Here is a 16,489-nt window from a genome sequence, read left to right as displayed (position 1 = left end):
GAAAGCAGGAGGAGAAGGGGGTGACAGAAGATGAGGTGGTTGGATGGCATCACTGATGCGATGGATATGAGTTTAAGTAGGCTACAGGAGTTGACTTCCCTGGTGGCTCAGATGGTAAAGCGTCTGTCTACAATGCGGGAGACCCGGGTTTAGTCCCTGGGTTGGGAAGATCCTCTGGAGAAGAAAACGGCAATCCACTCCAGTGCTATTGCCTGGAAAATCCCATGGACAGAGGAGCCTAGTAGGCTAGAGTCCATGGGGTCGCAAAGAGTCGGACACGACTGAGCGACTTCACTTTCACTTTCAGGAGTTGTTGACGGACAGGGAAGCCTGGTGTGCTGCAGTCCACAGGGTCGCAAAGAGTCAGACATGACTGTGGCTGAACTGAACTAAACTGATTATCTACTTACATGAAGAAAGGTGCATTTTTATATTAATGTAAAATTATTTAATTTTACAATAGAAAATCTGCATTAAAGTGGAAAACACTGTGGAAGCAGATTCTATTAATATTATTATCAATTACTAAAATAAAATTAGAAAGACAAGAAACTTTGATATATAGTGTCAAAGGCAGGGAAACCAAGAACACCATGATTAAAAGGATTGGTGCAGATGTCAGCCTGCGTTTTCTGGACTCAAAGAAACTATAGCTATGGACTTAAATCATTTAAGTTCAATGTGGACACTAAAAATGAGTTTCTGTAAAACCATTCTGAAACTGTCAACTCTATATATCAAATTTTACTCAGCTATTAAATTCTGACTATATTGAGGCAGCAGTCACAAATTGGAGGAGATTTGAGGAGAATTCACCACTACAACAATTATGGGTTTCATGTTGCAGCATATTTCAAATGAAATCAAATGTTTTATGAAGTGGAATTCATGATTTTGATCTAGTTCTCTCCTCCCCCCTTTCCCTTTGGTAACCATAAATTTATTTTCTATGTCTATGAGTCTGTTTATGTTTCATAAATTTATTTGTGTCATAGTTTAGATTTCATATATAAGTGATATCACATGGTATTTGTCTTTATCTTTCTGACTTACTTCACTTAATATAATCATCACTAGGTCCATCTATGTTGTTTCAAATGGCCTTGCTTCATTATTTTCTGTAACTGAATGATATTCCATTGTGTATACATATATATACATATATATATATATACACACATACAAATATGAACGTGTTAGTCACTCAGTCGTGTCTGACTCTTTGCAAGTCCATGGACTTTAGCCCTCCAAGCCTTTCTGTCCATGGAATTCTCAAGGCAAGGATACTGGAATGGGTTGCATTTCCTTCTCCACGGGATCTTCCCAGCACAGGGACTGAACCTGGGTCTCCCACATTGCAGGCAGATTCTTTACTGTCTGAGCCACCAGAGAAGCCATATATATATATATGCCACGTCTTCTTTATCCATACATCTGTTGATGGACTTTTAGGTTGCTTCCGTGTTTTGGTTATTGCAAACCCTTCTGCTCTGAATATTGGAGTGCATGTATCTCTTCAAATTAGAGGTTTCTCTGGATGCATGCCCAAGAGTAGAATTTTGGGATCATATGGCAACCCTATTTTTAGTTTTTTTAAAGAATCTGCACACTGTTTTCCATAGTGGTTGTACCAATCTACATTCCCACCAACAATTAGGAGGGTCCCATTTTCTTTGCATCTTCTTCAGCACTTGTTATTTGTAGAATTTTTAATGATGGCCAATCTGACTGGTGTGGGGTGTCATCTTATTGTAGCTTTGATTTGCATTTCTCTAATAATTAGCAATTTTGAGCATTCTTTTCATGTACCTATTGGCCATCTGTATGTCTTCTTTGAAGAAATGTCTAATTAGATCTTCTGTCCATTTTTTGATTGGGCTGCTTGGTTTTAATTTTTTTATTAGGTTGTATGAGCTGTTTGTGTATTTTAGAAATTAAGCCCTTGTCAATTGCAGCACTTTAAGTGTTTTCTCCCAGTCCATAGGCTGTCTTTTGTTTTATTCATGGTTCCCTTTGCTGTGCAAAAGCTTTTTTGATTAGCTTCTATTTGCTAATTTTTGCTTTTGTTTCTGTTGTCTTGGGAGACTGACCCAAGAAAAAACATTAGTTCAATTTACGTCAGAAAGTGTTTTGCCTGCATTCACTTATAGGAGTTTTATCTCCTATAAAGTATCATGTCTTATAAGTCTTTAATCCATTTTGAGTTCATTTTTGTGAATAGTGTGAGGGTGTGTTCTAACTTCATTGACTTACATGTGGTGTCCAACTTTCCCAGCACCAGTTGCTGAGGAGACTATATTTCTCTCATTATATAAGCATGCCTCCTTTGTTGAAGGTTAATTGACTGTAGGTGTGTGGGTTTATTTCTGGGCTATTCTGTTCCATTGATCCATGTGTCCATTTTGTGTGTGTGTGTGTGTGTGTGTGTGTGTGTGTGTGTGCGCCAATACCACACTGTTTTGATTACTATAGCTTTGTTGTGTAGTCTGAAGTCTGGGAGGATTATACTTCCTGCTTTCTTCTTTTCCTTCAGGATTGTTTTGGCAATTCTGGATCTTTTATGGTCCCATAAAAATTTTAGGAGTATTTGTTGAAAATCTCATGGATAACTTGATAGGGTTCACATTAATCTGCAGATGCTGTGGATTTTATGGCCAATTTAATGTTATTAATTCTTCCAATCCAAGAGCATGGGACAATTTTCTATTTCTTTGAATCATCTTTAGTTTCCTTCATCAATGTTTTAAAGTTTTCAGTATCTAAGTCTCTGTGGGAAGTAGCAAAATGAATCCATAATGTAATTTAAGTAACATCAGTCATTGTTATTTGAATATATTACTGTATCTGTTATATATTTCATTATAAAGGCATATTTGAATATTCTTAATGTTGACTATTGGAGGTTTAGATATGCTTTGAATGGTATAAGGAGAGAATCTGTAACTTGTGGTCCTGTAAATTTTCTTCACTGTATAACTAAACAGATATTGAGATCAAATATATTTCAGTAGCCAGACACTGAATATAAGTATCAATAGAATCTGTTCTTCTAATAGAGAATACACTTCAATTAATACTAAATTTGACATTGTGTATACCTGAGAACCTTCAATAGCCAACTAAGAAAGATGACTTACTGAAGACAAATCAGACTGAGTTATGAAAGCAATTATCTATAAACGAGAAGTGAGAAATCTTAAATCCCTTTTATTCCAATCTCAAGTGGTTAATACATGACTGCATAAATCATAAAAATATTCTTTGAATTTCCAAGCTGACCTCATCTGGAAAGCTGAATTTGTCATTTAAATATCCCATCTTCCTGAATATGAAGAACAATAACCAAAAAAACCCCTCACAATGTCTAATGTCCCTTTTACATTTATTCAAAAATTTTACATTAATATATAAAAGCACATGGAAAAATCACAGTTTGAAAACAATGCAAAGTGAGTTAGAATGTGAAGATATTATAAATGTTGCTCTTGTTCTGACTTGTTCTATAGCATACCACTAAATTTTAAAGTACTCAATCTCTGATTTTTTAATATCTAGGGTAAAGGTTTGATTTTAAAGCTTTAATGAAAACTGTTAAATGTTTGTTTTTATGTTTGAAATTATGCACTTAGTTTATGCCATTTCTAAACCTAATTATTCCATGAAGTCTGAAAGAAATTACATTATTTTTCCCTAAAATTTAACTTCTTGACACAGTGCATGTACTTTTCAGTGTGTATTATTGTGAGTATTCCAAAGAGAGAAGAGACTATCCATGTGAATTTTCATGCCACGTGTGGGTGAAATGGAGGAAGATGAGAGGAGGGGTAGGACGTGGGAGAGAAAGAATGGTAAGGATTTGGGAGGGGCTTCATCTCTCAATACATACAAGATTCTCTGAATTTTCAGTTTATTAGATGTTTTCTGTCTAAAAAAAGTGAAATTCAAATTTCAATGGGTGCCCATTAAATAAAATTTTATCGAAATCTTATCTTAGAGAAACTTGGTTAAGAAAATATAAATGATGAAAACAATTTTTCCATTTATTTGTTGTCCATAAATTATTGGCCATCTTCCTAGGCAACAATTTATTACCAATTTAGCAGGAATTTCTTTCACTGTACTCTTACTTGCTAAGATCCTAATGATCTAAATATTATATATTTATACATAGAAACATATATTATTAAAATTACTTTGGGCTTAATGATGCTGCCATATACACTTAAAGAAGTGCATCAACTGTACATGTACATCTTATTAAATTAAAGTGAACAGACTCACCAAATAAGACATTACTATCAAACTAGAAACCTTCTTACTCCTGTCCCCATTTATCACTTCAGTCCTCCTCCTGAGAAATAAGCTCAATTCTGACGTGTAAAATTATAGATTAGTTTAGCTGACTTTGGAAATGTATGCAATGGGAACCATGAAAATATACGATTTTGTAAGTGGCTTAATGTTCTCAATATAATTTGTCGTATATTTTGAATACTGTCCATCACTATTTCTTCAACTAATGCTCTTGCCTCATGTCTCTTTCTTTTCCACTGAGACCTCAATATCATTTATGTTATACTCATTATATCCCATATTTTAATATCACATGTGCTCTTTTTTTAACCTTATAATTGTCTCTCTGATCTTCAGACTGTGCATTTTCTTCCAATATATCTTCAAGTCAACTAACTCATTTTTCAGCTTTTTAAAATGTGTTGTAAAACCTACTCATTGAATTTTGAGTTTTAATTATTTTATCTCTAGTTTTGGAATTTTGGGTAAATCCCGGGAGTTGGTGATAGACAGGGAGGCCTGGCGCGCTGTGGTTCATGGAGTTGCAAAGAGTCAGACACGACTGAGCAACTGAACTAAACTGAACCTTTGGGTTGATTTAATTTTTTCACTTGGCTTAGTGTCAGTTCATATATACAAAACTTATTATTTGGATTATCAGAGCTTTGAATGAAAATGAAGTTATAGTTTGAGGTTTGGGATGCTATCTTACATGGAGATGGTTAGGGTAATTTAATCTTAGATTGTGTAGTGGGGACATGCTACCTGGATCTATTTAGGCACTGAACTAGTTTTAAATCTTTAAGAGTTCGTGAAGTGGCTTAATGGTAAAGAATCTGCCTGCCAATACAGGAGACAAGGGTTCAATCCCTGGTCTGGGAAGATCTTACATGTCATGAAGCAACTAAGCCCCTGAGCCACAACTATTGAGCCTATGCTCTAGAGACCGGGAACCACAACTACTGAGCCCACGCACCCTAGAGCCTGTGCTTATCAAAAGAGAAGCCTGAGCACCGCAACTAGAGAGTAGCCCCCACTCACTGCAACTAGAGAAAAGCACATACAGCAAAAAGACCCAACATACCCAAAAGATAAAAATTAAAATAAAGTTTTTTTTAAGTTTGTGAAGTATTGTCTCAGTCTTGTGTACCTTATCCCAGAGTCACTTTCTCCATATTTCCCATTCTAAAGCTTCCTTGCAATAGTCTCTTCTCTTTGAAAGACACTACTTTTCAACTTTTCCTCTACTCAGTGAGGCCCCTGAAAACCCTGTATAGCTTTGTAGCATCTTAACAGATTTGGGCTCCATTTTCAGACTTTCAGCTACACTGTTTAATAAATAATGTCTTAAAGAACTAGCAATGCCACATAATTGGACTGACATTTCTTGGCTTCCCCTATTTCTTTCATTTTGACCCTAAAAGTCTGCATTGATTGACTTCTAGAGTCATCAAGCATATTTTTAACACTCGAGATTTCAGAGTTTTTTGTTTTTTTTTTTTACTAGCATTCTTAGTTCAAAATAACTTATGCCAGAAACAGAACTAATGCATTGTAATATTTATTGCCTGAAGGAATGTGAGATAAGCAATTTACATGTTTTATTACAAATAAATCTTGTAAGAACCTTGTAAGTTGTATAATGTCCACTGTTAAAGGTATTCACATTTATATTATCCAAAAGTCTTTAAATTAGAGGAAAACATATTCTTGAATAATTTGAATGGAAGCATAAAAATGTGACTATATACGAACACATGGCTTCACAGTGGGTTTCAATAGAATGTAATTTGATATGTGTTTACCATCAAAATAGACTTTGAAAAACTTATTTAACGGTTGAATGGCTTATTTTTATGAAACTGTCTGTGATACTTAAAAAATACATTTTTGGTCAAGTATTTACAGTGTTTAGATTCATATTTCAAAGACTGTTTGATTTGATATGTGTCTGATTGGGAAAGAAAAATAACTTAAAGATGACCAATTTTCTCATTTCAGATTTTTTATAGGTAGATGAAAAATTATAGACATAAAGAGGTATGAGTAGCAAACAAATGTAAAAAGTAGGTTATTAAAAATTGAGTTTCTCATTTTATAAATTATAGTGGTTCTCAAATAACACTCTTTAAGCAATAGTAATATAGATAAGGAGGTGATACTTGAAATTAATGATTAAAGATTTTATATATATATATATATTTATATATATATATATAGGAATTCTCCTTTTTTTTCAATCCAGAGTGATTAGGTATATGAATGTATATGTGTGTCTCTGGACATGTATTTTGTAAGCCTATGTACATATTACAGATGCTCACATAATCCCATTTGCACAAACTTGTTTTTATGTCTACCATGTAAGAATTTACAATATTGGTAATAGTTCTCCAGAGAAAAATAATCAATAGGATATGTGTTATTTAGTGGCTAAGTTGTGTGAGACTCTTTTGGGACCTCATGGATTGCAGCCTTCCAGGCTCCTCTGTTCATGGGATTTCCCACCCAAGAATCCTGGAGCGAGTTGTGATTTCCTTCCCTATGGGATCTTCTCAACCCAGGGATCAAACCTGTGTCTCTGGCATTGGCAGACACTCTTTACCAGTGAGTTACCTGGGAAACCCTAGGATATGTGGGTTTATAGAAAAACATTTTAAGGAGTTTGGTCACATGACTGTAGGGGTTGCCATGTCTGAAATCTGCAGGGTAGGCTGGCAGGCTGGAGACCCAGGGAAGAACTGATATGGTAGCTCAAGACAAAAGGCAACCTGTAGGCAAAATTCTCAGTTTTTCTCTATTTTGGCCTTCAAGTGGTTGGACCATGCTCACCCACATTATGAAGAGTAATCTGGTTTACTCAAAGTCTATAGATATAAACATTAATCTCCTTTAAAATATTCCTTCACAGCAACATCTGAACTGGTGTTTGAACAGACACCTTTGTACCATGGCATAGTCATATTGATGCATAAAATTAACCAACAGTTCTTAAATCATGACCTTATACATCATAATATTGAACTTCAGTTTTTTCTTTAATTAAGTAATGGAAGTCAAACAGCAAGTTCAGACTGTTCAATGAATTATGAAGTCTAGTGTTTAGAGTAGTCCAAGAGCTTTATGTAAGGAGAGATAAAAAATGTTTGATTTCATGATATTCCCAGATCTTGGCTGAGCAGAAAGAATAGAAGGAAATGATAGGTCTCCTGAACCTTACTAAACATAAAATAGAAATGATTCAAGATGCATATTCTTCTATCAAACCCTGAAAGGGAGATGGCAAGCGGGTTCTCAGAAAGAGATAGAGGCCTTATCAGTAAGGGATCCTCAGAACTCAAGGTATTTGTTCCCATAAAGAGAAGTTGATGAAGAAACTGCAATTATTCAGTAAAAAAGCACAACTGATGCATGTAAATATAAAAAGTCAGTCATCATTATTCATGGATTCTGTATTTGCAAATTTTCCTACTCACTAAAATTGATATGTAATCCTCCAATCAATGTTTCTTGGCCCTTTTGTGTCATTTGCAGACAGGCACAGAGAGATGGAAAATTTGAATCACCTTCACATTTAGGTGGTTCTAATTTATTGTTTCAGCTCTTATACTATAAATATATCCTTTCCATGATATGTTTAATATCATATTTTGGGGATTGTTATGCCTTTTGCTGATGATTTCACTGTTTAAAGTGTCCCCAAAGGAAAGTTATGACCAACCTAGATAACATATTCAAAAGTGAGACATTGCTTTGCCAGCAAAGGTCCATCTAGTCAAGGCTATGGTTTTTCCAGCGGTCACGTATGGATGTGAGAGTTGGACTGTGAAGAAAGCTGAGTGCCGAAGAATTGATTCTTTTGAACTGTGGTGCTGGAGAAGACTCTTGAGAGTCCCTTGGACTGCAAGGAGATCCAACCAGTCCATCCTAAAGGAGATCAGTCCTGGGTGTTCATTGGAAGGACTGATGCTGAGGCTGAAACTCCAATACTTTGGCCACCTCTTGCGAAGAGTTGACTCATTGGAAAAGACCCTGATTCTGGGAGGGATTGGGGGCAGGAGGAGAAGGGGATGACAGAGGATGAGATGGCTGGATGGCATCACTGACTCGATGGATGTGAGTTTGGGTATACTCCGGGAGTTGGTGATGGACAGGGAGGCCTGGCGTGCTGGAATTCATGGTGTCACAAAGAGTAGGACACGACTGAGTGACTGAACTGAACTGAACTGAAAGTGTAGTGCTAAATTTCTGTTCAGAGTTCCTAAGCACAAGATTGTGATATGTCTAAAAAAATTACAAGTGTTAGATAAACTTTATTCAGGCATGAGTTGTAGTACTGTTAGATAATACATATTAAATAATGTGTCTAAAATGCACATAAAAGAAGATTATGTGTTAATCTGCTGATGAAACTGTTTGAGACTGGTGTCATACCTAACTCTACATTTCACTTAGTAGTAAGGTTTTAGTAGTAAGGTGTTTGCTAATTGAGAGTTCCTGGTTCAGTTAAGTTCAGTTCAATCGCTCAGTCATATCTATTCTTTGCAACCCCATGGACTGCAGCACACCAGGCCTCCCTGTTCATCACCAACTCCCAGAGTTTACTCAGACTCATGTCCATTGAGTCGGTGATGCCATCCAACCGTCTCAGTCTCTGTCATCCCCTTCTCTCACCTTCAATCTTTCCTAGCATCAGGCTTTTTTCAAATGAGTCAGTTCTTCGCATCAGGTGGCCAAATTATTGGACTTTCAGCTTCAGCATCAATCCTTCCAATGAATATTCAGGACTGATTTCCATTAGGATGGACTGGTGGATCTCCTTGCTGTCCAAGGGACTCTCAAGAGTCTTCTCCAATACCACAGTTCTTCAGCGCTCAGCTTTCTTTATAGTCCAACTCTCACATCTATACATGACTACTGGAAAACCATAGCTTGACTTGATGGACCTTTGTGGGCAAAGTAATGTATGCTTTTTAATATGCTGTCTAGGTCGGTCATAACTTTTCTTCCAAGGATCAAGCGTCTTTTAATTTCATGGCTGCAGTCACCATTTGCAGTGATTTTGGGGCCCCCCAAAACAAACTCTGTCACTGTTTCCACCGTATCCCCATCTATTTCCTATGAATTGATGGGCCTGGATGCCATGATCTTAGTTTTCTGAATGTTGAGCTTTAAGCCAACTTCTTCACTCTTCTCTTTCATTTTCAACAAGAGGCTCTTTAATTCTTCTTTGGTTTCTGCCATAAGGGTGGTGTCATCTGCATATCTAAGCTTATTGATGTTTCTCCCAGCAATTTGATTCATCCAGTCCAACTGTGCTTCATCCAGTCCAGCATTTCTCATGATGTACTCTGCATATAAGTTAAATAAGCAAAGTGACAATACACAGCCTTGATGTACTCCTTTCCCGATTTTTGGAACCAGTCTGTTGTTCCATGTTCCATATCATAGTTCTAGCTAAAGTAGAAGTGCAAGAAGCTAAAGTGGATGTAACTCCCAAACATCATCTTTTAATCTCTCTAAGTGGTCTACCTGTTGCATTTTGACCTGCATACAGATTTCTCAGGAGGCAGGTAAGGTGTCTGGTATTCCCATCTCTATAAGAATTTTCCACAGTTTGTTTATATCCACACAGTCAAAGGTTTGACATAGTCGATACAGTAGAAGTAGATTTTTTTTTGGAACTCTCTTGCTTTTTCAAAGATCCAGCTGATGTTGGCAGTTTGACCTGTGGTTCCTCTGCCTTTTCTAAACCTTTCTTTAACATCTGGAAGTTCATGGTTCAGGTACTGTTGAAGCCTGGCTTGGAAAAATTTGAGCATTAATTTGCTAGCATGTGAGATGTGTGCAATTGTGTGGTAGTTTGAGTATTCTATGGTATTCCCTTTCTTTGGGGTTGAAGTGAAAACTGACCTTTTCCAATCCTGTGGCCACTCATGAGTTTTCCAAATTTGCTGGCATATTGAGTGTAGCACTTTTCCGGCATCATCTTTTAGGATTTGAAATAACTCAACTGGAATTCCATCATCTCCACTAGCTTTGTTCATAGTGATGCTTCCTAAGGCCCACTTGACTTTGCATTCCAGGATGTCTGGCTCTAGGTCAGTGATCACACCATCATGATCTTTTTAATATGGTTCTTTTGTGCATTCTTGCCACCACTTCATAATATTTTTTGCTTCTTTTAGGTCCATACCATTTCTCTCCTTTATTGTGCCCATCTTTGCATGAAAATTCCCTTGGTATCTTTAATTTTCTTGATGATATCTCTAGTCTTTCCCATTCTATTGTTTTCCTCTATTACTTTGCATTGAACACTGAGGAAGGCTTTCTCATCTCTCCTTGCTATTCTTTGGAATTCTGCATTCAAATGGGTATATCTTTCCTTTGCTCCTTTGCCTTTCACTTCTCTTATTTTCTCAGATATTTGTAAGGCCTCCTCAGATAACAATTTTACCTTTCTGCATTTCTTTTTCTTGGGATGGGCTTGATCCCTGTCTCCTGTACAGTGTCACGAACCCCTGTCCACAGTTCTTTGGGCACTCTGTCTATCAGATCTCATCCCCTGAATCTATTTGTCACTTCCACTGTATAGTCATAAGCAATTTGATTTAGGTCATACCTGAATGGTCTAGTGGTTTTCCATACATACATCAATGTAAGTCTGAATTTGGCAATAAGGAGTTCATGATCTGCGCCACATTCAGCTCCTGGTCTTGTTTTTGCTGACTGTATAGTGCTTCTCCATCTTTGGCTGCAAAGAATATAATCAATCTGACTTTGGTATTGACCATCTGGTGATGTCCATGTGTAGAGTCTTCTCTTGTGTTGTTGAAAGAGGGTGTTTGCTGTGACCAGTGTATTTTCTTAGCAAAACTCTGTTAGCCTTTGCCCTGCTTATTTTGTACTCCAAGGCCAAATTCGCCCATTACTCCAGGTATTTCTTGACTTCCAACTTTTGCATTCCAGTCCCCTATAATGAAAAGGACATCTTTTTTGGGTGTTATATCTGGAAGGTCTTGTAGGTGTTCATAGAACTGATCAACTTCAGCTTCTTCAGCATTGTTGGTCGGGGCAAAGACTTGGATTACTGTGATATTGAATGGTTTGCCTTGGAAGTGAACAGAGATCATTCTGTCATTTTTGAGATTGCATCCAAGTACTGCATTTCAGACTCTCTTGTTGACTATGATGGCTACTCCATTTCTTCTAAGGGATTCTTGCTCACAGTAGTAGATGTAATGGTCATTTGAGTTAAATTCACCCATTCCAGTCCATTTTAGTTTGCTCATTCCAAAAATGTAACTGTTCACTCTTGCCATCTCCTGTTTGACCACTTCCAATTTGCCTTGGTTCATGGACCTAACATTCCAGGTTCCTATGCAATATTGCTCTTTACAGGATCAGACCTTGCTTCCATCACCAGTCACATCTACAACTGGGTGTGGTTTTTCCTTTGGCTCTGTTTCTTCTTTCTTTCTGGAATTATTTCCCTACTGATCAGTAGCATATTGGGCACCTACTGACCTGGGGAGTTCATCTTTCAGTGTTCTATCTTTTTGCCTTTTCATACTGTCATGGGGTTCTTAAGGCAAGAATACTGAAGTGGTTTGCCATTCCCTTCTCCAGTGGACCACATTCTGTCAGAACTCTCCACCATGACCTGGTGTTCCTTTTTACTTTACAGTGTACAAGTACTATAGTTAATGAGAATCAACTGCGTGTGTGGCTTCAAGTGTATGTGTGTGTGTGTGTTGAGATACCTATCTACAAATATATATACGATTAATTAATGACAGCATTCATCAGCTAAATGTGTGACCACTTTCACTGAAAATGGAGTTTCAGTTCAAACATAGTGTACTTAATTGCTGATGACTATTATTTCACATCTCACCTTTGATGCACAGACCTGATATTTGTACAATAAATATTTCAAACTGTATATATAAAATTTTGTTGATGTTTATTGACATTTTAGCCATCAGAGGTACTGTAAGACTAATAGTTATTGGAATTTTAACCATTTCCTCCCTTTTATCTGATGAGTCACTTTTGTTATTTAAACTAAGATCTTCCTAGGGTTGAGGTTTAATCACAGGAAGCGATCACAACTCTAAACTCTCAGTGAGCTCACAGACAAAAATCCTTTCACAGTGCTTCCCAAATGGATTATATAAATATTTTATACATGATAAGAATATATTAATATATATTAGTATTGTAATAATGCTATAGACAGATATAGCAAGAGATTTCAGGAAAGATTTATTTTAACTTTGGAGTAAGGATTGGTGAATTTAACTTTCAGTGAGTCATTCTCATTACATGATTTCGGAAAAAGTCACATAATTCCTTTAACCCTAGTGTGTCTCAATTATAAATCAATAATAATGATGCAATTTTTAATTAACTTAGGAATAATTTATACTCATTAAAACTTTTAAGTGTACACATCCTTGACTTCTGACAAATATATACACTTGTGTTCCACTCTCAGGTCCAGAGTAGCTGCTCTGCTTATGTGAAACATTTGGTTTTGTCCATCTATGTATATAAACCCTAGCTCTCCCCAGGTGACTTTCAGGGGATCCCATTAACTCCTCACATAACATTTCTAAGCAGCTCCCTACTTTGGTGTGCTCCTGCAGACGACAAGTAGTCTGCTTCCCTAGACTCTGATCTTGCCTCCTCAGTTTACTGGGACCCCTGTGCTGTATATGAAATTCTGTTCTCTGTGTGGCCATTGGGAAATTTTTCCCATGCATAGATCTGGCCTGATCCATGGAGCTTGCCTTTTTCTTTCTCTCCTCTCAGGGATTACAGTCTTGCATGGTCATTCATCACTATCTTAAAGTAGTTGCTTCAGATATTTCACCCAGTTTTATGGTTTATTGGAAGATAGGCATAATATATATTCTATCATTGATGAAAGCCAGTGTAGATTTTGCAACCGTATTGGAGAGGAGAAATCTGAAGAGGCTTATAAGTTTATTTATTCCTCTTTATTTAGGTAAACATGCTCTATTTATTTTTAGCGACTTTGTTCCCTATTCCCTCTCCCTCTAGAGATTTATGGTGCTTCAGAGGGATCTTACTATAAAACTATTGCTATAACATATCATTTCCCCTTATCTATAAACAAATATTGGAGAACGCAGTGGCATCCCAATCCAGTACTCTTGCCTGGAAAATCCCATGGACAGAGGAGCCTGGTAGGCTGCAGTCTACGGGGTTGCTAAGAGTCAGACACGACTGAACGACTTCAGTTTGACTTCACTTTCATGCTTTGGAGAAGGAAATGGCAACCCACTCCAGTATTCTTGCCTAGAGAATCCCAGGGATGGGGGAGGCTGGTGGGCTGCCTTCTATGGGGTCGCACAGAGGCGGACACGACTGACGCGACTTAGCAGCAGCAGTAGCAGTATAAACAAATATTCTGTGAAATAATTAGAAATCAGAGAGGCATTCACTCTCTGCTGATCCTTGGCTTGTAATTCTTGGCTTCCACAATAATATGTAATTTATTTACATTCCATGGAAGGAGTGATAGGTTTACCTACTCCCTTGTCATCATTTGGGCTCTCTGGAAAGGTGAGAGAGATATGGATTTAGGCATACAGAATAGTATTGGTATAACACCTGTGAAAAGAAAAGTGGACCAAGAGGACAAGACAGAGTTAACCACATGCTTGGAATGCAAATATGACGGAGCCGAGTTGGGAGGTCTAAAGTATAAATTGTCCATTCGAGGTGTGCCAGTTAGTGTAGAAATCAGAAGGTCATAATACCTCTTTTCAACTTAGTCATTGGCTGGGGCCATACTGAGAAGAGAGTGTTCTCAATAACTACCATCATGCTCATTCATTGGCAGAAGGGCACCTTGAGAATAGCATGTCCTTGGCTTGCCTGGGTCATGATTTTGGAAGGTGTGCTAGAGTGGCAATTTTGAAGAATGGCCATATCTGAACTTTCTGCTGATGTGACAGAAGATTGAACAAATACAGGGGAAACTGAGAAGATAAGTAAATACTTATTGCTGATTGGAGCCAGATTTAACTTAAATAAAATATGTCATGGTATAAATGATAAAGCACTCTATGAGTAATATTACTTAATATATTTTCGTTAGTACAAATTCCTGTCTTCCAGCCTTTTTCTTCCTGGATTTATGTTCATATTAAAGAATTTGGTCTTTGGTATTTCCATATCAATTTAGTGCTGAATTTAATTTTCATTATACTTCTTTTTGTATTTCTGTTCTTTGAGTTTCTATAATGATTTTGATACAGTAACTTAGTCAAAGTTTACTTGGTGGCTGGGAAAAGTTAATTCAGTTTCTATAAAGTATTTCATTTCCTATCAGTAGCTCTTTTAGGCCCTGGGAGAATCTGCCTTATCTCTATTATTTTCACTCTCTTCAAAGTAAACAGAGGCAGGTATTGTTATCACATCTTAGGAACAGGAAAGTTGAGCCCTGGAAATTTAATAGCTTGCCAAGGTCATTTTCACTTGAAAACACAGCTGAATCCATATTTCATGTATAGAATAAAGATTTCTTTAAAAATAATTTAATATAATTATATATTTGGGTATTTGCAAAAGGTTATGATTTTTAAAATAAGCAGAAAAATAAGCTGTGTCTTGGCACCTAGCCAATCAATGCATTGACTATTATGTAGATTTATGTACCACAATGAGGTAGCTAGGCAAGGCTTTAAAACATAAAAAATATACAGTAATTTCTCATTTCCATTTGTGCCATGAACTCATTAGAAAAATGAAGACCTCCTCTGTTTTTACAACTCTCAATCCTACCCTAGTGACATCTATTTGATTGCTTATAAGGCTCTAATACAGGTAACTACTAACCATATTATTGACAACCTAGCTTCCATTAGCCGATTTCATGGAAGACTAATCTATTTGCATTTGCCCGGATAAAATTATTTCTGTATCTGTGCAAATTATACTATTTTCTAATTTATATTACAACTTTTGATTGCCCTGTCAATGTAATTTGTAGTATTTATATTTTAAAGCTTAGATTTTATGTAGATTTTTAGATAAGCTAAAATAATCACAAATATAGTATTTTTACAATATTAAAGGTAAACTTTTGAAATTAAAATTTCCATTAAATAGTTTCAAATATTCATTATTATAACATATTTGAAGTTTGAAGTATATCCACATCATTGTTTGATGCCTGCTAGAAAAATTAGAAAAAATTTCTGATCTACTTTAAAAGACAGGTTTTTAAGTATATGGATTGTATGGAAAATTAAGAATTGCAGAGAATTATTTCTGTTTACTATTGTGTTTCTATGTAATGGCTATGTGATGTTTGCTGCTGCTAAGTCACTTCAGTCCTGTCCGACTCTGTGTGACCCCATAGACGGCAGCCCACCAGGCTACCCCCTCCCTGGGATTCTCCAGGCAAGAACACTGGAGTGGGTTGCCATTTCCTTCTCCAATGCATGAAAGTGAAAAGGGAAAGTGAAGTCCCTCAGTTGTGTCCGACTCTTAGCGACCCCATGGATTGCAGCCTATCAGGCTCCTCTTTCCATGGGATTTTCCAGGCAAGAGTACTGGAGTGGGGTGCCATTGCCTTCTCCGATGTGATGTTTAAGAGGTTTCTAAAACCCAGGCATCTCTTTCTATTCCAGTTTTATTTCTTTTTTTTTTTTGTATGTCCTTTTTTTAAATTTTATTTTATTTTTAAACTTTACAATGTTGTATTGGTTTTGCCAAATATCGAAATGAATCCACCACAGATACATGTGTTCCCCATCCTGAACCCTCCTCCCTCCTCCCTCCCCTCCCCTCCCTCTGGGTTGTCCCAGTGCACCAGCCCCAAGCATCCAGTATTGTGCATCGAACCTAGACTGGCGACTCATTTCACACATGATAGTATATGTGTTTCAATGCCATTCTCCCAAATCTTCCCACCCTCTCCCTTTCCCACAGAGTCCATAAGACTGTTCTATACATCAGTGTCTCTTTTGCTGTCTTGTATACAGGGTTATTGTTACCATCTTTCTAGATTCCATATATATGCGTTAGTATACTGTATTGGTGTTTTTGTTTCTGGCTTACTTCACTCTGTATAATAGGCTCCAGTTTCATCCACCTCATTAGAACTGATTCAAATGTATTCTTTTTAATGGCTGAGTAATACTCCATTGTGTATATG

The sequence above is a fragment of the Bos indicus genome, chromosome 17, assembly GCF_029378745.1.
Source record: "Bos indicus isolate NIAB-ARS_2022 breed Sahiwal x Tharparkar chromosome 17, NIAB-ARS_B.indTharparkar_mat_pri_1.0, whole genome shotgun sequence".
Taxonomy (NCBI): domain Eukaryota; kingdom Metazoa; phylum Chordata; class Mammalia; order Artiodactyla; family Bovidae; genus Bos; species Bos indicus.
Note: the sequence above shows the minus strand (reverse complement) of the source record.